At 41.7% G+C, this 23645-nt stretch overlaps 1 long non-coding RNA gene across 2 annotated transcripts; it reads left to right on the top strand.

Annotated features, from left to right (window-relative positions):
• The first annotated feature begins 3835 nt into the window (after window positions 1–3835).
• Window positions 3836–11869, top strand: LOC101704146 (uncharacterized). 2 transcript variants are annotated; one of them, XR_015440369.1, is made up of 2 exons: window positions 3836–5673; window positions 7096–11869. It is a non-coding gene; the product is annotated as an uncharacterized LOC101704146 (long non-coding RNA). The 2 variants fall into 2 exon arrangements; XR_015440368.1 differs by having other exon boundaries at window positions 6896–11869.
• Window positions 11870–23645: the final 11776 nt, after the last annotated feature.

The following is a 23645-nucleotide window of genomic DNA, read 5'->3' as shown; positions in this document are numbered from 1 at the left end:
ATCTTATTTTGTTGCAAGCCATGAGCTGGGAACTGGGGAAAGAGTACAGATTTCCCCTTCCTTTTCTGCACTGTGTTCCATCTTTTTAATTTCTCTATAGGTTTTAATTTTCTGTCAGATCCTTCCTGGTTCCCTGGGATCTACTTTCCTCTTTTTTATTTTTAACTTCCACAAGTTATTTCCCAGTGTCTGTATTCCAAAACTCAGAGAGGCTGAAATGTTGTTGCCTACAACTCCACCATGTTTTGGAAGTTGCCAGCTTTTTCAAGAGAAATCAGAAATCAAGTTTTTAAATCTGCTAGCTAATCACATTTAAAAATATGCAAGCTGAACAAGATGACTCTGATCTGAGTCTGGGCTGAAGGCTTTCCATTTGTAATATTTGCTATAGAGTACACTTCCCATTCTCACTGCCATCCTTTCTAATCATTTCTGTTTTTGTGACACACTTGCCTTGGTCAAAAGACTAGGTTTTATACGCTCAAACCTGACTTCAACTGTCAGTAACTCATGCATTGACAGACTGGCTACAATACTGTAGCCTATGTGTTTTTCCCCCCCAGTACCATGGATCAAACTCAGGACCTTGCACTTACCAGGCAGCCATGACACCGCTGAGCCACATTCCCAGCCCAGACAATGTGTTTTTAACGAACACATTTCATATTCTTTAGTCCAAGTTTCCTTTCATGGGATCAAAGAATTAATGAGTCAGAAGGGAGCTTGGGGGTGGAGGTAGGACTATCCTCTAATTCAGCTTCCTCCTTTCTTTAGCATACTTACAGATGGTCACTCAGGATCATACAGTATTGCTACAGACAGGCAGCTCATGCCCATTATATTTTCTAACTTTAAAAACAATTATTTCAGAGTGTTAATGGATATGAAATAAGGTAATATTATTATCATTTGTTTAGGACTTTGGATGCAATAGGCATTGTTTTCTTCTTTGTTTGTTTTTGATTTTTTTTTTTTGAGACAAGTTCTCTCTATGCAGTCTAGGCTGAACTTGTTCTTTCAGCATCTTTCTGCCTCAGCCCCTGAGTTTTAGGATCTCAGGTGTGCCAATCCGGACACTGTTTTGAGCACTTTACATATGTGGCTCTTTATAACCTCTCAAATACTCTGTGTGGAAGACACTATTGGCATCTCCATGTCAGAGACAAGGAAGGTGAGAGACTAAGTCAGTTAACCAAAGTTGTAGAACTTTTCAATGGCAGAGGTGGTGTTTATATCCAACTAGTCTGACTCCCACTCTGTCTATGTATAAAGCACTTAGCACAGAACAGAATATGCACTCAAAAAAGGCCAGGAATAGTAAAAATGGCAATCAAGCATAAAGAATGCCCAGAAAAGGTTGTAGGGGCTCCTTTATTTGAGGTGGTTTGGGGAATGGTTCATTTCCTAAGTTCACTTTCAAAATGGATGTGTACACCTTGAGAAAAATCTTTTAGAAGGCAGATTAAGAAACTCCAAGAGAGGGAAGGTCTTAAAGCAAATAGAGCAGGAGTTCTGGGATCAACTGTCAGATGGCATTGCAGACTCTATTCCATGTTTCTTCACCTTAGTTCTTTTCTTGATCTTGGATCTTCATTTTCCACTGTCTGTGCTCTTACACCCCAGAGCCAGGATTTCTCCCACCTTTGTTCCTCTGAACTCAAGACTTCACCTTCCAATAACTTTGAACATTTCCTTTATTTTATAATGTTCCAAAATGCATCAGACATTTAATATAAAGTTTAGCCAGTAGGTGTCAGGATCTATCACAAAGTGAACCATTGTTTAAACCATCTTTGACATTTAAATTCAAAGATTAAAAGATCCAAATTAAGTAAAACAAGCCAGTTTCCTAGTTTATTAATACTTACAAAGTTATAATACCATTTCAACTTTTTGTTTCACTGGATATATCTAGAAGTTATGCTTCAAACATTTTAAATTTTGGGAAAACTTTGGAGATAGAAGTTGACTACTTGGTACAGAGATCAAGAAAATAATTTTTATGTAAAATTATTCATTCATTGATGAAGTTATTTATTAACCTTATTATTCTGTATATTCATTGGTAAAGAAGTGACAGCCAGGAAATCCAAGAGTAGGACATCCTTCTAGTATAGAAGATCTTGCATGCTATAGGACACTAAAGTTTTTAATGAGACATTTTAGGCTACTGGTACCTTTCTGGGGTGTATATTTGCTTTAACTCTGTTTTTTCCTCCCAACCTATAGACATTCTACAAAACATATATTTGTACCCCCATTTTTTTGTGACAGGGTCTCCCCAGGTAGTCCAAGCTGGCCTTTGAAATCACTATTAGCCCAGCCTGGTCTCAAACCCATGGCAATCCTCCTGCTTCAGTCTCCCAAGTGCTCAGGTTATAGAAGTGCACCACCATGCTCAGCTGTACTCTCATTTTAAGAAAAGGGAGCATGTGAAAACCTGGATGTACTAAATAGCTCACTATCATTGAGTCAATACTGACTGAACCTGATGCAGGAGATGAAATATGAAAAGATTATATCTCCTTACCTGTCAGATGTCTAATATGTTGAGATGCTCTCCAGATGGTCTATCTAAAATGCCTTGATAGACATCAGGCATTCTTGTCTTGGGTAGGCATATAGCTTTAAGTCTGGAGGAGCAAGGCCAAAGAAACAGTTGAGTATTCATGGGCCAAACAATAAGATCAACAAGACTATTATGGGCCAGGGATTTAGCTCAGTGGTTCCGCAGCCTGCCTTGAAAGCACAAGGACTTGAGTTCGATCCCTGGCACCAAAACAAAACAAAACAAAACAAAACAAGACTATTATGAATATAATCAAGAAATGTTTCTACCAGGAAGAGCCATAATAGCCTTCTACAAAGAGGATAAGGAGAAGGCAATTTTAGAATCTGACATCACCTTAGCCTGTCATTTATACATTGAACAGCCATTGAGATATTAGCAGAAGAATCAGAAATATACACACACCATTTGTCTTTTATAATTGCACAAGTACCCCTTTGTGCTGCAGTCAGGATGTCTAATGTCACCTGATTTTGGAGGATGACTAGCTTCATTAATTTTACTTCTTTTTTTATTTTTTGGTACCAGGAATCAAATTTGGGACCTTGCACTTGTAAGGCAGGAGACAGAACCACTGAGCTAAATCCCTGGCCCATTAATTTTACTTCTTCATTTAGAAGAGAGATACCAGTTGAGGTATCTTTTTTTTTTCCTTAAATTCTTTTATTGGTACATTTTAGGTATACAACACAATTACATTTCTCATTGGGAACTTGTACCTTTAGTTGAGGTATCTTTAAGCCTCATTGAGTATAGTTAGTCAAGACCTCGATGTGTTGCGTGTCATCCTCTAATCCTAGGGAAGAGTCAAAAATAGAAGCCAAATGGTCATACCAGTGTGCAGGGGACCACAATATTGATTATGCCCAAAGCAAGCTGTAAGCAGTGCAGGCTGTAAAAAGTTAACCCCTCAATTGGCTTGTTTTGAGAAGTGAATCCAGCTAAAGCCTATGTGCTGCGGTCAGAGTAATTCACACCCAAATTCCATTACCACAATTCAAACCTTCTTAAGTAGAAGGACAAGGTTCTAACTACAACCCTATATTTTGACTATCCTGTTGCTAATTCAAGAATGCTTTGTCTTGTCCTTTACAAGCCTTGATGCATTAGTATTCATAGTAACTGCATGACTGCCTGTCCTCACAGGTAGTTCCCCTTTAGCATGTAGTTTGCCCTTACATCAATTGATTACCAATAAAAATCAGTGGCTTTGACTGACCAGGGCCTTTGCTGCTTGCTCAGCATTAGCTGTTGTAAGACTGAACAACAGTTACTCCATCTTTGTAATAGGGCCCCAACTTTCTGCTTCTGTTATGGATCACCAGGTAGACATCAAGTTCCAGGGATGTGCTTGTTGTTGTGCCAGGAAGGTCTATTGTGTGCATAGTGTTCTGTCATGCTTGCCCAACTCCATATCTGAATATGTTATCTTAAGGACAATCTGTAAAAGGTCTGTTTTATCTCTCTCCTTGGCTTTTGTATTTCTGCTTGCCAACTTCCCCTGAGAACCCCCTATAAAAACAGCTTCAGACTCTGAGCCAGTTGCCTCTCTAAGCTACTTTGCTTTGGGAGTGCCATCTGGCCAGACTAATAAAGGTCTGTTTTACTTTCCAACATGTCCGGTGTGTTCCTTCCCAGGTGTTCTTCACTACAGTCAGCTCCTCGGAGCATTTGGTAAGGCCCTTGGTCTTACATTCTGGAGGCCCCAGCGAGATCCCTGGGTAGGAACCCCCAGTTCAGCCGAGACTCCGTGGCGGGATCCAGCAGGAGACTCTCAGGCACAGACCTCAGAAAACCTCCGGAGGTAAGCTTTTGGCTGGTTGCAACCATATGTTAAGTCAGGAGTGAGGTGGCTGACGAGCCGGGAAACCTCCCCTGACCCCGAGGTTCCTGACGAGGAACAAGGGAAGATTTAGTTTCAGTTTGTCGTGGTGCCCATTCATCTTGTCTTTTGTATGTTAATGTTGTGTCTGTTGTGTGTTTGATTTTACATTTTTTTCTTTCTAATCTTCATCAGGAGCAGAGTAATGGGAGGAACCTGTTCTACCGGGTCCACTCCGCTTGACTGCTTTCTCACTAATTTTAAATTGGCTTTTTCTCCAGAACAAGAAGATGAATATGGGGTGAAATTTTCTCGAGGAAAACTCCACTCCCTGTGCCAACTGGAATGGCCAGCCTTCAGGGTGGGATGGCCAGCCGAAGCGACTTTTGACCCCAGTGTTTGCCGGGCGGTTTGGGGCAAAGTCACTGGTAGCCCTGGCCACCCAGACCAATTTCCCTATATAGACATCTGGGTTCAGGCTTGTGAGAAACCTCTGGCTTGGCTGCAGTGCTGTTCCCTCTGAACAGACACTCGCATTTTAGTCGCTGCCCTAAAAGGGCCCTGGGAACTTAAACCCCGGGCTCCTAAGCCAGTTCTCTCACAGGAACCTGACCCCCTGGATCCCTTAGGAGGGCCTCCACCCTATGTGGAATCCTCCACCCCCTCAGATGGCTCCCGCTCTAGACCCCGCAATCCTTCCCTTCCTCCGTCTGTTCAACCTTCGGCTCCTACTCCTCTCTATCCTCCTCTCCCTGAGGGGCCTCAGTCCCCGGACTCTGTGACTTCTCCCCCCCACACATGAGCTGGGGCTGTGTATAGGCCTCCAAGGTCCCCACTGGGGAAATTAGTTCGGCCCCTCTCTTGCCCCTTCGGGAGACAGAACAAGGTCACTATGTTTATATCCCTTTCACTACCAGTGACATATAATTGGAAACATCAAAATCCTCCCTTCTCAGAGAAGCCCCAAGCCCTAATATCTCTCCTAGAGTCTATCTTCCATACCCATGATCCTACTTGGGATGATTGCCAACAACTCCTCCAGGCCCTTTTTACCTCAGAGGAGAGGCAAAGGATCCGGGGACAAGCTGTGAGGTCGGTACTAGGTGGACCAGAAGGCCCCCTAGATGACCAACAGTGAGCCTGTCTGGAAGCACAGCTCCCATCCACCCGACCCTGCTGGCAAACTAATACCTCGGGCAGGAGAGAAGCTCTCCAGAGCTATCATCATCATCTCCTGGCCAGCCTGAGGGGAGCCGCTTGGAAGCCTACCAATTTGAGCAAGGTAAGTGAGGTCCTTCAAGGACAAGAGGAATCCCTTTCTGCCTTTTTGGAGCATCTGTTGGAAGCATACCATACGTATACTCCAATTGATCCAGACACCCCTGCAAATTGGCAGGCAATAAATTTGGTATTTGTTACCCAGTCGGCCCCAGACATTAGAAAGAAGCTACAAAGACTAGAAGGATTTGAGGGAGAGAATAGAGAAAAGTTGAGCCATGAAAGGGAGGGAGCAAGGGAAGGATTCAACCCCTATTAGAGAAAGATCAATGTGCCTATTGTAAGGAAAAGGGCCATTTTAAGAAGGACTGTAAAAAGCTAAAAAGAAAAAAAAAAAAAGGAGACCCAAAAGGAAAAAGGTGAAATCCTCTTAGTAGATGAAAAAGATTGACGGGGCCAAGGCTCATGGCTGCTCAACCCTAGTGAGCCTATGGTGACTTTGGAGATAGGGGGAACAGATGTTCAGTTCCTTGTGGACACTAGTGCAGCCCACTCTGTCTTGAAGACGCCCCTTGGACCCCTCACTTCCTCAAAAACCTCCATTACTGGAGCCACTGGGAAAGTGGCCTCCTACCTTGGACCACTAGATGGACTGTGAATCTAGGAAAAGTCACCGTCACCCATTCCTTCTTAGTTATCCCTGAGTGCCCATACCCATTGCTGGGAAGAGACTTGCTATGAAAGTTGGGGGCTATTATTTCCTTTGAGCCTGAAAGAGGGACCTTTGAGCTTAAGCCACCCTCCACCATTACGGTGACGGTTCCCCTAGAAGATGAATTTAGATTGCTAAAGGAGGGTGCAGAGCTCCCCGAACAAAAATGGGACTACCTTCAGAAAAAGTTTCCCAGGGTATGGGCTGAAACCAATCCACCTGGGCTGGCCAACCACCATGCCCTGGTGGTGGTCCAGTTGCTGGCCTCTGCTGCCCCCATCTGTGTGCGACAATACCCCCTCCAGCTGGAGGCCAAGGTGGGAATCTCTAAGCACATCCACTGACTCCAAGAGGCTGGCATCTTGGTCCCTTGCCAGTCATCCTGGAATACTCCCCTGCTTCCTGTGAGGAAGCCTGGCACCTCAGACTTCAGACCGGTACAGGATTTGTGGGAGGTGAACAGCTGGATGGAGAGTGTCCACCCAACAGTACCAAACCCCTATACTCTGCTGAGTCTCATCCCTCCTGCCCATGTGTGGTATTCAGTACTAGACCTTAAAGATGCATTTTTCAGCATACCTCTGGCACCAGTGATCCAACCCTTCTTTGCCTTCGAGTGGACTGACCCAGACACTGGGACTACTGGACAGCTGACATGGACCCAGCTGCCACAGGGATTCAAGAACTCTCCCATTCTGTTTGGGGAAGCTCTCAGCAAAGATTTACGAGAGGTAAGGAGAGTTTTTCCCCAAGCAACTATTCTTCAATATGTAGATGACCTCCTAGTGGCAACTTCAACCAATGAAGAATGTCTTGCGGACACCGAGGGCCTCCTGGAAGTTCTCCAAGACCTGGGATATTGGGTGTCCTGAAAAAAAGCTCAGCTTTGCCAGACCAAGGTAACCTACTTGGGCTATATTCTTGAGGAAGGGAAGAGGAGGCTGGCAGAATCACAGGTATCAACAATTCTCCAGATTCCAGAACCAAGATCAAAAAAACAGGTGGGTAAATTCCTAGGGACAATTGGGTATTGCAGAATTTGGATCCCAGGTTTTGCTGAAATTGTCAAACCCCTGCACGAAGCCACCATGGGGGGAGATACACCCCTGGAATGGACTGAGGCTTGCCAGCAGGCATTCCAACTGCTTAAAACTACACTTGCTTTGGCACCAACCCTGGCATTGCCAGATATAACTAAGCCCTTCACTCTGTATATAACAGAGAAGAACGGGGTAGCTAAGGGAGTGATAACTCAGACTTTGGGACCATGGAAGTGGCCGGTGGCATACCTCTCAAAAAGGCTAGATCCAGTGGCTTGAGGGTGTTCCACCTGTCTGAGGATTGTAGCAGCAGCAGCTGCTCTAACCCGAGAGGCTGACAAATTGACATTTGGACAGGATTTGACTTTAGTCACTCCCCATGCCATTGAGCCCTTATTAAACAGCTCCCCTAGCAAGTGGCTATCTAATGCCAGGTTGTTACAATACCAAGGACTCCTATTGGAGCAGCCATGCATCAATTTTGCCACCACCACTAGCCTCAACCTGGCTACCTTATTCCCAGAGTCTGACGAACAGATGCCCATCCATGATTGCCTTGAGACTCTTAAAACTTTATGGGGAGGGTGTCTGGATTTAACGGACCAGGCCCTCCCCCAGGTGGAGGTCACATTCTATACTGATGGGTGCAGCTTCATGCATAATGGAGTACAATATGCCGGGTCGGCAGTGGTCAACCAGGACCAACAGGTAAAATGGGAGCAAGGGCTGCCCCAAGGGACGTCAGCACAAAAGGCTGAGTTGATTGCTCTGACCAAGGCTCTAGAACTAGGTAAAGGTAAAAGAATAAATATTTTCATGGACAGCTGTTATGCCTTTGCCACTGCCCATGTGCATGGGGAAATTTATCAAAACCGAGGGCTACTGACCTCTAAAGGAAAGACAATTAAAAATAAAACTGAGATATTGACATTGTTACAAGCTATTTGGCTACCATTAGAGGTTGCTATCATCCATGTCCATGGGCATCAAAAGGGGCCTAGCCCTGAGGTGATTGGTAATAATACAGCTGATCTGGCAGCAAAACAGGCTGCCCAAAAATCAGTGGGGAAACAGATGGTTCTGCTCCCCACACTGGTGCTGCCAGAGAAACCAGAGTACACAGATGAAGAAATGGTGGAAATGACCAAAAAGTGGTGGATCCAAGGTAAACATGGATGGTGGACAACTGGAAAAGTGGTGCTCCCAGCTGCTGTAGCAGACACAGTGCTACAAGAACTTCATGGGTCCACCCACCTTGGTGAGAAAAGAATGATGGCCTCTCTGTGACCCCATTTCATCAGCAAGGAAATGACACAAAAGGCCAAAGACCTAGTGAGATGATGCCCCACCTGTATCAAGGTAAACACAAACCAGGTGACTGGACCCCCAGGGGTCCAATATAGAGGATTAGCTCCAGGAGAACATTGGAAATTGGATTTTACTGAAATGAAACCCAGCATGTATGAGTACAAGTACTTATTAGTCTTTGTAGATACTTTTTCAGGATGGATAAAGGCCTTTCCTACTAAGAGAGAGACAGCCGAGGTAACCGTCAAAAGGCTCTTGACAGAAATAATTCCTCATTTTGGCTTGCCCTTAGCTCTGGGGTCTGACAATGGCCCAACCTTTATGGCTAAATTATCTCAATTCATCAGTAAAGCTTTAGGGATAAAATGGAATTTACATTGTGCTTATAGGCCTCAGAGTTCAGGACAAGTAAAAAGAGCAAATTGAACCTTAAAAGAGACTCTAACTAAATTATGCCTGGAGACTGAACAAGGTTGGGTAGAACTTCTCCCCTTTGCCCTCCTTCATACCTGGTGTACCCCTAAGCTGCCCCTAAATCTGTCACCCTTCCAGATTATTTATGGGCGATATCCCCCAATCATCCCTCTGGTTGACTTGGAGTTAAAGGAACGACTTTCCCACCTCCAACTCCTTAAGTCCCTAAAAACAGTCCATCAGCTTCAATCAGAGCTACATGATAAGCTGAAAAAAACTATGCCTGGTCCCAGTAAAAAACCTTTGCAACCCTTACCCTATAAGCTGGGGGATTTGGTTTTCATTCACAGATTTGACTCCAAGACCCTTGAACCCCCGCTGGAAGGGACCATTTCCCATCGTACTGGTGACTCCCTCAGCAGTGAAGGTAGCTGGACACTCTGCCTGGATCCACCGCAGCCATTTAAAGGCAGCACCCCCGGAGGAAGCGACATCAACATGGCTGATAGCTCGGAACACAAAGGACCCCCTCAAGATAAGATTGATCAAAGACTAGTTTGGACAATATGGGGGTTCTTGGGGCTACTGTTCTTACCAGCCCCAATGGAAGGGGGACCTGGACACCAGCTGGTGTTGTCCAGCCACACTCCCCAGAACTGGACTTGGTCCTTGAAAAATGCCTTAACGGGAGCTCACATTGCCACCATTACTACTGATAGACAGCCCCATTTTATTATACACCTGTGTTCTCTGGGGCTTCCAATCATTAGTGGTGGTGGGGGGGCTGGATCAAAGGGTAAAGTTTCATCTGGAAAGATGGGTAAAGGGGGTCATGGAGGGAAGTGTGGAATAGATGATAAGTTGAAAAAAACTCTCCAAGATATAGATATTTATGCTTGCCCCATAGGAAAAAATAAAAGGTACAATGGGGGACCAGGAAACCACTGTCATCATTGAGGTTGCAAATCTATTGCCCCGTGAAAAAACAATGATGCGTACTTGGCCTTGGAACGACAAACACCAAGTGGTTCATGTTCCAAAGGAAAATGTAATCCCATCAAGCTAACCTTAAAACAATGACAAAATCCATATAAAGATTGGGAAAAAGAAAAATCCTGGAAGTGAGACTCTATGTGGGTGGAAAGGACCCTACGACTGACCTCCTCATCCAGCGTAGCCCAGTAATAGTACTGCCTAAACCAGTAGGCAACATTTATAGGGTCTCCAGCCCCTAAGAAAAAAAAAAGACAAAAGGAACCTATAATGTGTCATTAGTTGCTCCTGAATCTCTGATCCAACCATACCTAAAAACCCTGGATGACATGTACACCCTGTTAAATGAGTCTAGCCCCAATCTTACTCAAGGGTGTTGGCTGTGTTTGAGTCCACATCCCCTGTATTATGTAGGGTTGACAGTAAATGGCACCTTCTCAGAAGCTGACCAAAATGAGTGTGATTGGAAACAACCGAGGTTGTCAATTGGGGATATAAAAGGAAAAGGGTTATGTGTTAAAAATCCAAGTGTTACATCATCTTATCTGGACAGTATATGTTCTTATCAGACACCCACCGTCAGTAATAAAAAATATTTAAAAGCTGAAAACAATACATGGTGGACATGTACAAATGGTATAACTCCCTGTTTATCCATGACAGTCCTCAATCAGGAACTTGAGGTATGTGTAATGGTCCACATTTTACCCCAAGTCACTATATATGGAAAAGACCAGGGTTGGAAATACCTAGCTAAGAGAACACACACCCGAGAGAAGTGCCACCCAACATTGATTCCTGTGTTAACTGCAGCAGGCATTGCGGGATCAGCGACTCTGGGTGTGACTGCAATAGGACTGCAAGACTTTAATTTCAAGATCCTTGCCCAACAGGTAACAATAGACTTAGGCCTACTTACCGAGTCAGTGTCTCATTTGAAAAAACAAGTTGATTCTCTGGCTGAGATGGTCCTTCAAAACCGCGGAGGACTTGACCTCGGATTTATAAAAGAGGGAGGGCTATGTGCAGCCCTAGGAGAACAATGTTGCTATTATGCTAACAAATCTAAAATAATAAGAGAAACTCTGGCCACTGTAAATAAACATCTACAAAAAATTATAATAGATTGATAAAACAGGAGGGATGGTTCCAGTCAATGTTTAACTGGTCTCCCTGGATGACTACCCTTGTTTCTGCCCTTGCTGGACCCCTGTTAATCTTGTTACTAGCTTTGACTTTTGGCCCATGCATTATTAATAAGCTTATGGCCTATGTAAGGGCCCAGATAGGATCTGTTCGTCTAATGATTTTAAATCAACAGGCCAAATATCATCCTTTAAGTGAGCTAGATAAAAAAGAACAAAGATGGAGACAAGAATACCAAGATAATGTTGTATAAGATTACACAGCTACAAAAAAAATCAGTGGGGAATGTAAGTCTGAACAACAGTTACTCCATCTTTGTAATAGGGCCCCAACTTTCTACTTCTGTAATGGATCACCAGGTAGACATCAAGTTCCAGGGATGTGCTTGTTGTTGTGCCAGGAAGGTCTGTTGTGTGCATAGTGTTCTGTCATGCTTGCCCAACTCCATATCTAAATATGTTATCTTAAGGACAATCTGTAAAAGGTCTGTTTTATCTCTCTCCTCTGCTTTTGTATTTCTGCTTACCAACTTCCCCTGAGACCCCCTATAAAAACAGCTTCGGACTCTGAGCCAGTTGCCTCTCTAAGCTACTTTGCTTTGGGAGTGCCATCTGGCCAGACTAATAAAGGTCTGTTTTACTTTCCAACATGTCCGGTGTGTTCCTTCCCGGGTGTTCTTCACTACAGTCAGCTCCTCGGAACATTTGGTAAGGCCCTCGGTCTTACACTGGCCTGGCTCCCTGGTTTCTCTGTCTCTTTAGTTCTGTCTTTGTTTTTTCTCAACCTTGTGCCATAGCATCAAACAAGAGATCAGAACCTACTGCAGACATCTCTAATAACAGTGAAACACACTTTTAGACTGTCAGTGTTGTAGACAAGGTAAGTTTTGTAGATTTATTAATTTTTTTTACTTTCTTGCCTTATAATCATGTAAATCCCTGTATATATCTCCCTATCCATCCAGGGGATAGCCAGGGCTACAAATTGGTTCCACAGGATCAATGAGTGCCATTGGAGACTTCCTATCTAATTTGAGGGTGACTGACCCAGTCAGTTGAAATTCAGTCTTTGACCTGTAAAATTATAGTGTATATACATTGCTTGGGGTGGGGGGTGTCTATCCTAAGTATTTAGTAGAGTTAGGCCAGTGAGAATAGGAGTGATTTTTCTTTGTTTTGTTTTCAACATAGGGGGCCTTTCTACTAAGTTGTCCTATAGTTGGAGTTAACCACATATAATCATCCTATATCTGAAAGTAGCCATCTTGATATCTGTGATAATGGTCAGCTACTGGTGTAATGAGAAACTGTCAGAAAGGGTTAGTAATTGGACCCCCTTTCTGTATCTAGCCTTTAGTACTATGGTATTGTTTTTATATATCTTTTGGTTATACTGTTTTTGGTGTTTAAGACCAAGTTAAAATGATACCTGCATTAATCAACATTGCTGTCTATCAAGGTCAGTTAAGTTTCCTCAGGCATTACTTTTGGAACCATGTATAGAGTCTCTTAGCTTCTTTATCAGTGTCAGCTGCCAGAATGGGTCGTGATCTTGCTTGACCATGTTTCTTTCTGTGAAAGCATGGAAGTTATTTTTTTCTTGGTGACCCTCCTTTGGTATAGAGAAAGGGTAATGGGATGTTGCCAGAGATACCTGCAGTGATCCTGGCCTCCTGCAAGCCAGTGATGTCCATGAGATAGGAAAGTGAGAATTAAAAGAAACACACAGAGATTTGAGAGAAACTGAGTCTTGGGCTGATCTAAGCTGCTCTGGGCAGCAAAGACAAAGAATTCCCAGGACATCCAGTGTTTATTCATTACAAGTGTGGGAAGGGGGTAAACTGGGCAGGCCTTGGGACACATGCTGATAACAAGTATCAAGCAGGCAGAACTGTAGAATGAGGGCACAAGTATATCTTTGCTGAAGAGGACAAACAGTTAATTCAGAGGGGAGAAATTTAGCTGGAGCTGAGTTGACCTTGGCTGGAAGTGAACTTAGCTGATTGGATTACTTCCAACATAACACAGTCAAATTATAGAAGGGCAAGAAGCTTGTGCCACTATAGCCTGCTAATACTGGGCAGAAGTGTCTGCTACACTTTGGTACATTGCACATTTGTTGATTCTTGTCCTCTGGGGTCCAGTGATCTCCTTGCTCAGGAGGTTGGGTGACTCACCAATGTTGTAGGATCCCATGTCCTGGGTCTTTATTGAACTTGGAGGGCCAGGGCCAAAATATTGGCTGTTCTTTTGGCCCAATTACCTTTCTAGCTCTGGTCTTTAAATTTAGTTGTTGAGCACCCAGAAGATAAGATCAGTTATATCAGTATTATAGTGGGAGCAGTGAGCTTAACTATTATAATCTCATCTGGATATCAAACACTTTGAAATGTACAATATAGCCAGAAGACTTTTTTGCTAAATATGGTTGTTTTAGAAGTTGAATCTCTGTAGAATGTTATCAGGTAATAATCATAAAGTTTATAGAGAAAATATAGTATTTTAGCATGACAGTTATGATATTATCTTTGAAACACATTTAAATGTTTATCTTAGCATAGGATAGCTTTTTTTGGGGGGGGCGGTCAGTCATCTCTATCTAATACAAAAAGAAGCTCTTACCTAATTTGGTATCCTTCAATAGAATATCATTAAAGAAGCATGTGACATTGTCTGGACTGCTCAGTGTCTGAGCATCTCTCTCTCTCTCTCTCTCTCTCTCTCTCTCTCTCTCTCTCTATATATATATATATATATATATATATCACATAAGCTTTTTTAAAAATAAATTTTATTTCATTTTATCCCATTCCCTCTGTCAGGTCCCATCCCCTCCCTATGTACAAAAGCTTTGTTTCCATTTTTTCCTTCTATTTTCACTTTTTTCTTGTCTCTTCCTTCCTTTCTTCCCACATAAGCTTTCTTTTTCTAAAACTATCATTTGAGTGGTGATCTCTTATCACAAGTAGCTGGAGCACAAGAGAAGGGCATACATGTGAGTCTAAGAAAAAGGTTATCACCTTAAACAATCCTAGTTCTACATTTTAGAAGACCTGTACTTCCGAAAGGCATGAATACATTTAGTATACCATGAGATGAGCAATAATGAGTGTTACACCCATATGGAAACTAAAGGCATCTTCTAATAAGAAAAACATTGTGTTTACCCACAGAAAAATTAACCTTTTGATGATAACCAATATACACATATTACAATAACATGTTTAGCAATGTTAATTGAGATGTGTGTCCCATAGGGCTATGAAAATTACTGGGGTCCCATTAGTGAACAAAGGCTGGATTAAGATGTTTCCAGAAAGCTGCTCCTTTATTCACCAAGGGGAATCTCAGTTCAGCCTAAGGGGGAGGGTGGTCTCTATTTAATTGTCTTAAGAAATTTTAGATAATTTATGAGAACCATTATTTTTGAGCAATAAAAGACTCCCAAATTATTGTGCACAAACAATATGTATTGTATTAGTAAAACCAGTTTTGACATCATTTTGATCAGCTGGCAACCTGGATGAAAGTATGTCCTTAATCATAATGACATTTGTCTTTAAGCCATCTTAAGTTATAGACAAATATCTTACAAATCCAAAAAGGCAAAAAAGAAGAAAATAATTGTTGAGCTCAAACAAAACAGCCATAAATATTGTAACAGATTGAACAGACTGATGGACAAACACACATAAGACAATTTGTTTATAAACCAGAGTGCACTCAGGTGTATTTGGCCAAGTTGAATTATAATAACCCTGTTATAGTTTTTAGGTTTGTGACTATAAATAAGACTAGTCAGAACTTTGATAGACCAATTCACAGATATATCTTGTAATAAGAATAGGAAGGAATAAAAACCTTTTTCTCTTGTGAATACAAAGACAGGTTTTAAGATAGTTTGAGATAACTTTAAGATACATTTTAAAAATAGGTCCTAGGCTGATGGTTTTGTCTAGTAGCCACAGGCTCCCTGTGGAAGAAAGTAATCTTGTCATATTGTGAGATGTATATACAGTAAGATCTTTGCCTAAAGTTAGCTCAGACATCTCTGTATCAGTAGACCTATGGCAGGCACAGCTCTAAGATACATAGTCCATCCCTTTGATATAATGTCTAATTTATGACTCAAATACCCTACAGGCTATTGAGCAGGTACCCAATTCTACATAAGCACTACCAAAGCTGTGCCTCACTTTTCGTCAATATACAGGTTGAAAAGTCCTTTCAGTAGGCTCAGTGTCAGGGCATTTAGAAGTGCTTGTGTAAACTTCTGGAATGTAGTTTGGGAGTCAGGTTCCCAGGTTAAAATATGGGTATGTGCCTTTTGGACTTCTTTTATAAGCTGATAGAGAGATTATGCAATCTCCATATCTTGCTATTCAAAGGCAACAAAAGCCTGTAATTCTTAGGAATTGCCTTAGGTGTTTTAGAGTCTTGGGCTGCAGGAAGAAAAATAACAGTTTAATTCTCTCTTCTAGACTTTGGGTTCATATATATATATATATATATATATATATATATCCCAAATATTTTACCCCAAGGCTGAAAGTTGTGCCTTAGATCTAGAAACCTTATAACCCCCGTCTGCCACAAAATTTAGCAGAGCATGGCTGCCTTGGCTAGAGAGCTTTTCTGAGGGAGCACATAACAGTATATCATCTACATATTGCAAGACCATGACTTGGAAAAAACTACACTATTTAAACAAGATCCCCAAGAGGAGAACTGGACTTTCAGGCATAATTAAAAGGAATGAGCAAAGAGTCACATTTATAGCCTAAGGGTTGTGAGAAATAGTGAGTTACCTCTTCTCCAGTGACTCCTTTTACTGAGGTATGAGGGATGGAAGGAAGGCTAGGGTTGAAAAAGAACAGCAAAGAGACATGTGTTAGTGTTCAGCAATAGGCTGTTTTTTCCCCTATAGTCATGATTATCCAAGGCTCCTCTGGAGATAACAGTTCAACCAGAGGGAGATGGCAGAGAGTGTACTGGGGCCTTTTAGTCTTGTTGGACCAGCTAGTAAGATGGGCCTGATTCCTGGGGTCTTCACCTCAGGGGGCAGTCCAACTTTCAAGGTTTACCTGTGTAATCAGGGCATGGCTTAGGGGCCCTCCTAAGGCAATCTCTCTTAAAGTGGCCTGGCTTAGAAGCCTTACCCTTAGACCTAAAGGGTAAGGGTTGGGACCTCAGATTCTGAAGGACAAGTGAGGAAAGCCTTAGGCTTGGTAATAGCAGGTGGACTAAGCTTTGACTAAGGTTGTCTTGGAAACTTTGTCCTCAGGGTCCAAAAGGCAAGAGTGGGAAATCTCAGACTCAGTGATAAGAGCCAGAGGTATCTGGTTTTCCCATGGCTTATATTTACATTTTGAACACAAGTAAAGAAGTGTTTTTCTTAAAGGCATAAGTTATAATTCATTTTAGTCATAGCTACCATGTTTAAAGAAGGAAGCATTGTTAGCAAAACCAATAATCAACAGATGCAAACCATTGTTTTTGATTCTTTGAAAGAGAGTAAGGAAAATAAATTGAGATGAAAATTTAGGGTACTTTTCAGCCTGTTAAAAAGACAACCTCTAGAGATAGGCAGAGTCAAGATAATGGCTTGGGAAGTCCCACCCTGGACCCTAGGGGAAAGTCCCCAAGGCATTCATGCTAAATGCCTAATTATCTAGGCAATTTTCTTTAGCAGCAAGACAAGACTACACTTCGTTCAAAATACAGTGTAAAATTCCTATGTCTCTGAAGCTCACAGGTTAAATTTATACCCATCACCTAGCAACCACAATTTGCATGTTACTAAAGGCCACATCTATCACTTTTCTACATGCACAGGGTAGAAGAAAAAGGCTGGCTGAAATTCTTTTTTATTCCTAGTTAGCATATGTAGAACACAAGTGTAAATTGCTTCTCTGCTAGCTGTTCTGTGAAAGGCAAACAATTGTTGCAAGTTGCTTCTGCTGGACACTTCCTAGAGCTAGAGAGGTGCAGTCTAGTGATAAGGTAGCCAAGGAATTCTAAAGTTACCTCCCAATGAGTTGGAATGAAAACAATTTAGAGGGAGTTTGTAACTTACTAGCAGAGAGAAAAGTCTTGAGTGACACAAGTAGGATAAGTGGAGAGATTTTTCTTCTGGTTTCCCAGTCAGGCTGTCAGGACCCAGATTCCACCGAGGAACCTTTGAGTATATGCCAGAGAGTAGCCCTAGCATGACCCCTCAGTTGTCCTCTCAGATTCCACTAGTTCCACACAACCAGAGATGTGTTTATGGAAAGGAATATAGCTGCCTGTCTCGCCAACATTCAGTCCACAATTTATTAGTAAAAGTATTTTTTTCCTATGTGGGACTGCATAACGCTGTAATCATAAAACTCCCCTAGCCCCAACTGTGATTGAATGTGAGTAAATAGATAAAGATGCTTGTTAGTTCTGGGACACTAGATAAGATCTGTATCAGCCATAATTATTCAACTCTTTGTTTGAAAACTGATGTTCCGGACACCGCTATCTATAGAACAATTTACAAAACATCTGCTGACCCTCAGTACACCTCAGGCTCATTAACATACAAATGTATGACCACTAACCTTTGTTCCCTCTTCTGTAAATTTTGCCTGTTAACTTCCCTGCAATCCCCTATAAAAAAAGCCTCGGACTCTGGGCTGATTGCCTCTCTAAGCTACTTTGCTTTGGGAGTGCCCTCTGGCCAGACTAAGGTCTGTTTTACTTTCCAACTTGTCTGGTGTTTTCCTTCCCAGGTGCTCTTCGCTGCAGTCAGCTCCTCAGAGCATTTGGTAAGGCCCTTGGTCTTACATTTTGGAGGCACCACTGGGATCCCCGGGTGTGCTTCACTGCGGGGCCTTTGGTAAGGACAGCGGTCTTACACCTACACACATAAATGATGAGAACCAGACCTAGGAGGGGAGAGAGTGAGATCCAGGAAGTTGACAGTTCTCCCTTAAGCTCTTAAATGTTCTGCTTGGGAAATGGCTCCTTCTAGTTTCACCCAGAAGATGGTTCTTTCCACAGGGTCTCGGGTTCAGTCTCTTGAGGAAGACTGTTGCCCAGAACACTTCAGTGGGGACATGCTTTTTTTTTTTTTTAAATTAAATTCTTGTATTGGTACATTGTAGGTATACAACACAATTACATTTCTCATTGGGAATTGTACCTTTACATAATGCATCTTGGTTCTTATTTTTTCCCTATTCCTAGCCCTCCCTTCACCCCCTCCACCCTTCCCTATTTACAAAGACTTTATTTCCATTTTTTCCATTTCTCAGCATTTTTCCTTTCCCTTCTTTCCTTTCCCCTGCCCCTCCCACTACCCCTACCCCTTTGGACCTTTTCTTCCTATTTTGCATTATCCATTATTCATTCTAGTCATTGGTGCATTTTAGGTATACAATATAATGACATTCATCATTGGAAATTGGCACCTTTACATAGTCTCTCTTGGTTCTTATTTTCACCCTTGCCCAGTCCTCCCTTCAACCCCTCCAGTCTTCCCTATGTACAAAGATTTTGTTCCTATTTTTCCATTTTCTCATATTAATCCCATTCCCTTCTATCCTTTCCCCTAGCCCTCTGACTTCCTTCCCCTTTGCCCCTTTTCTTCCTATTTCACATTACCTATTATACATTTAGTCCTTATTTACACTTTCAGTTTCTCACACCAGAGAAACTATTCGGTATTTATACATGTGTGTCCTATTTATTTCACTTACGAGTATTGCCTCAATGTGCATCCACTTAGCTATAAATGTCTCTAATTTCTCATTTTTATGGCTGAGTAGTACTCCATTTTTAAAAAAAACACATTTTTTTTAAATCCAGTCTCCAGTTGATGGGCATTTGGGCTGTTTCCAAGTTTTAGCTATCACAAACTGTGCTGCTATGAACATGGGTGCACATATATCACTGTGGTATGATTCTTTTAATTCTTTGGGGAAGATCCCCAGCAGTGGAATAGTAGGGTCAAATGGGACTTCCATGGACATGCTTTTATGTGTGTTCTCATGGACAGGCAAAATTTTGATCTCTCATATGACCCAGAGATGGGGTATGTATTCCTCATCTAAGATGACTTCTCTATCTGATGTTAGCAAAGGCTCATTTTCTATGGGCTCAACTTAAAGGTTCTTAGCTATTGGATAGGAGGGAGAGGTTGGGGTACTTCAGAGTTTCTCTCCTCTCAAATCTTACATGTCTTTAGTAGGAAAGTATAAAGTGTCAGAAAAAAAGATTAGAAATGAGATCAGGAAAAAGGGAATCTTTTCTTCTCATGCTCACAGTGAGTTATTGAAATAACCTGCAAAGGTGAGAATGGGGAATCTCAAGAGCTAAGGTTGCCCCCTCATCAGCAGATCAGACCAGAAAGGAAATTGAGGCAGAACATGCTCAACATTTTATCTAAGAGTGTAGAGAAGGATTGGACCAATCTGTCTCAGTGAAATCTGTCCTCTAAGTCTTAAGAATAGCCACTGACCTAGTGTATTTTATCTGATAGAAGGGGGTCCCATGATTTATTAATAAGTATGTATATTTCTCAAATATAAACTAGATTTAATAAAAAGACCCATTTTACAGGATCTAGGGGGTGCCCTAACATTACTTTTCTTGCTGCTGCTTTTTCTTAGCACTGTTTTTCCCCAAGAGCTGCTGCCTTAGATAATAAACCACAGCAGTCAAACAGGTCAAACACTGGTAAGTTCAAATGTAGCATAAACAAAACAGGAATAAAATGTCACATTCTTTAATGGGACATACCCTTCCATGTTCTCAACTTAAATTTACCATCATTTTTTTTTTTTTTTTGGGTGCCAGGGATCGAACTCAGATCCTTCCACTTGAGCAGCAGGCAGCAAAACCACTGAGCCAAATCCCCGGCCCAAATTTACCATCATTTTAACAAAAGACAATGCATAAAAGAGAAACAAGGCATAAAAACTCAAGGCATAAGCAGTGACAAACAAGAAAGACAATTTTTTGATTACCTAATATAATTCAGTAACCATGAAACAAAAGCAAACTCTTACCTCCTTCTAGTTATCTCTTGTCTGGGTGGAATCTCCTATATGATACAGGAGATGAAATATGGAAATATAATATCTCCCAAACTGTTAGATATCTGATATACCAAATTTGTGTTCTCTAAAAATCAAAGAATGAATTCTAGGAATAACAGAGGTTAAGAATAGGAAAATATTTATTGAGAGGATAGCTCCTGAGAGGCAGAAAGAACCCAAATTGGGGTCCAGGTACCACACCTTAGAGGGAAGTTTTCATAGAGCAAAACCTACATGAATACAATGTGGGTTACAGCCATGGTTAACCAGTAAGGTTACAAGTATAGTCATTTAGGTAATAATGATCTAATGGGGAAATAAGTCATGTAACAAGTGTGCATGGAAAGAACAAAGAATTTTCTAGGAAATGATGGGTCTAGAGGCCTTGGAAACCTAACAGGGTGAGTAATGTCTATTTAGACTTCATTAGGCCTGGTGTTTGTCTTTTGAGGAAGTATGTAGGACTGGTCATTTCATTTTTATCTTGAGGCCTGGTCTCCAAAAGATGTGTCTCTGGCCACAGTTGTTGATAGGTCTCCCACTGCCTCAGCACCTATTATGTATAGTAGCTGCCCTCTTCCTATCGTGCCTTGCCCCCTCCCCTGTGTGACATCAAGCCAAGATGGTTGGTCCCACTAAAGAATAAACCCTTCTTCCCAGTATGCCCCTGTTCCCGCCTAGAAAGTAACCTAATACTCGCTCACCTCCTACCACCTAGTGACATCACCAGCTCCTCCATTCCCTAGTCACTACCTCACTCAACCCCACCTCAGCCCCTACAAGTCCCAGCCCAGCCTCTATAAAAGACTCTCCCTGCCCCAGCCATATTGCTTTTGTCTCTCCTTTGTTCAAAGACAGCCCGGCAGATCTAGTCCCCTAATAAAGGCTTGTTGTGGCCTGGTCTGGTCTTGGTTTTTGGCCCTTTTACCTGACATTTCTGATGTGTTTCACCTTTGTTCTGACTAGCTTGAGGGCCTACCCCTATCTGACTGCCTATAATAGTTTTAACTTAGCTATCTATAATAAACCTTTCTGTTCCTTGAATGAATTATAGAAAAGATGTGCATCATAGATACCACTAATGTGACTCAGCATCCTGTCAATCATGCTGTTGTTCATGCTTTGAAAGATGCAATGGGAGGTGCCCTGGGCCCATTGCATATTTTCAAATCTTTAGTCCCAACATATTTCACACTTGTGCCATTTCCCTTTCTAACCAGCATGAGCCTGTATATTCTCAGCATATTTTCTCCCTTTAAACTTCATTAAACTTACATGCTTTTCTCTTACCATTGTGTGCTACATCCAATTCTTTGTTTATCATGCACAAGAACTCAGAAACCTGTTCTAGGACCCCATTACCCATAGTAATAGAACATTACTATTTTTATTTTGGTTTTTTAAATTATGGTTTACAATTTATAAAGCTCATTTATGTGTATCTCCATGATTAATAATGCAAGACATTGTTGTCCTGATGGAAAAGAATAAGCTCAGAAATACCAAATAATTAAAGCTCTGAGACTGTAAAAGTGAAAGAATTTATGTGGGGGTCTCAGGAATTGCAATTAGGGAGACAGATTCACAGAGCACTGAATAGGTATTCTGAAGGAGAGAGGGAAAGTGGCGAGCAGTGCTGATTTATTGGCAAAGCAGTAAAAGTTCTTTTGCAGGAAATATCTATCAAATGTTGAGAAAAAACAGCAGCCATGTAACAGAGGAATGTATAAACTTCTTGACACACATTTTGAGTCTCTGGATACAGTGTAAACATGGTCATTCCAGATGCCTGAAATCAAAGGTAAAGGTTACCACAAGTTTACATTCCCAGGCAGCAGCTTGAGATGTATATGTCTTCTTTCTTTACGGGCTCCTTTATTCCTGTAACCAGCTCTCTGTTCTTTCTCTGAGGGTAAAGAAGACTGACATCACAGAACCCAGCAAGCAGTGGGGAGTGGCACTAGGGTGTGGTTTATTAGAAAGAACAAAAGTGAAAGCCCCTGATATTGGGAGTGGTTCCAAAAGAAGGACACCACAGATGTTTTAAGTCCAGAGACTTTGTGTGCATCTTTTGGCTCAAGAACCATGCAGACATAGGAGCAGAGGATGTATGAAAATGCAGGTTTGCCACTGCTTCCCAGGTTTCTTATCAGCAGATTTTATTAGTTCTTTGTCTTTAGCAGTTCTAATTTCCCTAGAGGCTTATCTCAGCTCATCTAGTTCCTGGCCTTCAGTTTATTTGGTTTATTTAGTTTGCTCAGGCCCTTGTATGTTGTCCCTTTATCTTTTGGTCTAATTCCATTTTGGAAAGTTTTCTCAATGTTGTTTGCATTGTGATTTGCTCTGTATTTTCACAAATTCAAGTGTCTTTCCAAAGTCCCAAAGCTTCCCAAAAAACCTAATTTGCCTATGTATGTCTAAATCTTTTGTCCTGACTCCCCATTCGGTTTGTATTTCCTTTAATTCTCAAAAGTGCCCATGACTTCTCAGTTGCAAGACAACTGCTCTGTTCACCAGTTTTATTTCTCTAATATTCACTGTCACTGTCTCTCTCAATGCCAGGCCAAGCTGCTGAGTGAGCTAGAATCCAAGGATATCTTTATTTCCCTTTTTTTTTTTTTTTTTTTTTTTGACAGTGCCCAGGATCCAACTCAGGGCCATGCTAGGCAAGTACTTTACCACTAAGTTACACTCCAAGGCCCTGAGGATATTTTCTTTTCTTTTTTTTTTTTTTGAGACAAGGTCTCACTCTGTAGTTGAGGCTCACCTTAAACTCACTATGTAGCTCAGGCTGGCCTTGAACTCATGACAGTCCTCTTGCCTTAGCCTCCCAAGTGCTGGAATTACAGGCATGTGCCACCATGTTCAACCCAAGGATCTTTTTAAATGACAGTTTTCTTTGACATCTGCACCATTGCCAAGGGTTGATAAAGGTCAATGACAAGGTTTTATTAAGAAATTATTCATAAAATGAAATAGAAATGTGAAAATAAAATTTGAAGTTTAGTTTAATACTGTATCCCTTAAGGAACCATCAGCAGGAACTTGAATAAACAGGACAAGGAGGAAGTGAATTTGTGTCAATGTTTAACATTTTACCCAGGACATTTTTATTACTCTGCAGCTCCTGACTTTATTTGATTTTAAAAGCTCACTGAACCCTGGAAAACAACAAAAATTGTATAAATGAACCAGTTACAAACCCATTCAAGATTATTTCCTTTCAACAGTACTATTGGAGCAGAATGTCAGTTTATTTTCTGTAGGTCAATTAATTCTGCCTTTCTTAAGCAGAATGTCTGATTGCCTTAAACTACAGAAAGGCCTTTTTTTTTCTAGATCAAAAAGCTGCCTGC

Source organism: Heterocephalus glaber, unplaced genomic scaffold, assembly GCF_053883595.1.
Source record: "Heterocephalus glaber isolate CG9 unplaced genomic scaffold, H.glaber_assembly_v1.0 deba00001497, whole genome shotgun sequence".
Lineage (NCBI taxonomy): Eukaryota > Metazoa > Chordata > Mammalia > Rodentia > Bathyergidae > Heterocephalus > Heterocephalus glaber.
This window is presented reverse-complemented; position numbering and strand designations above follow the sequence as displayed.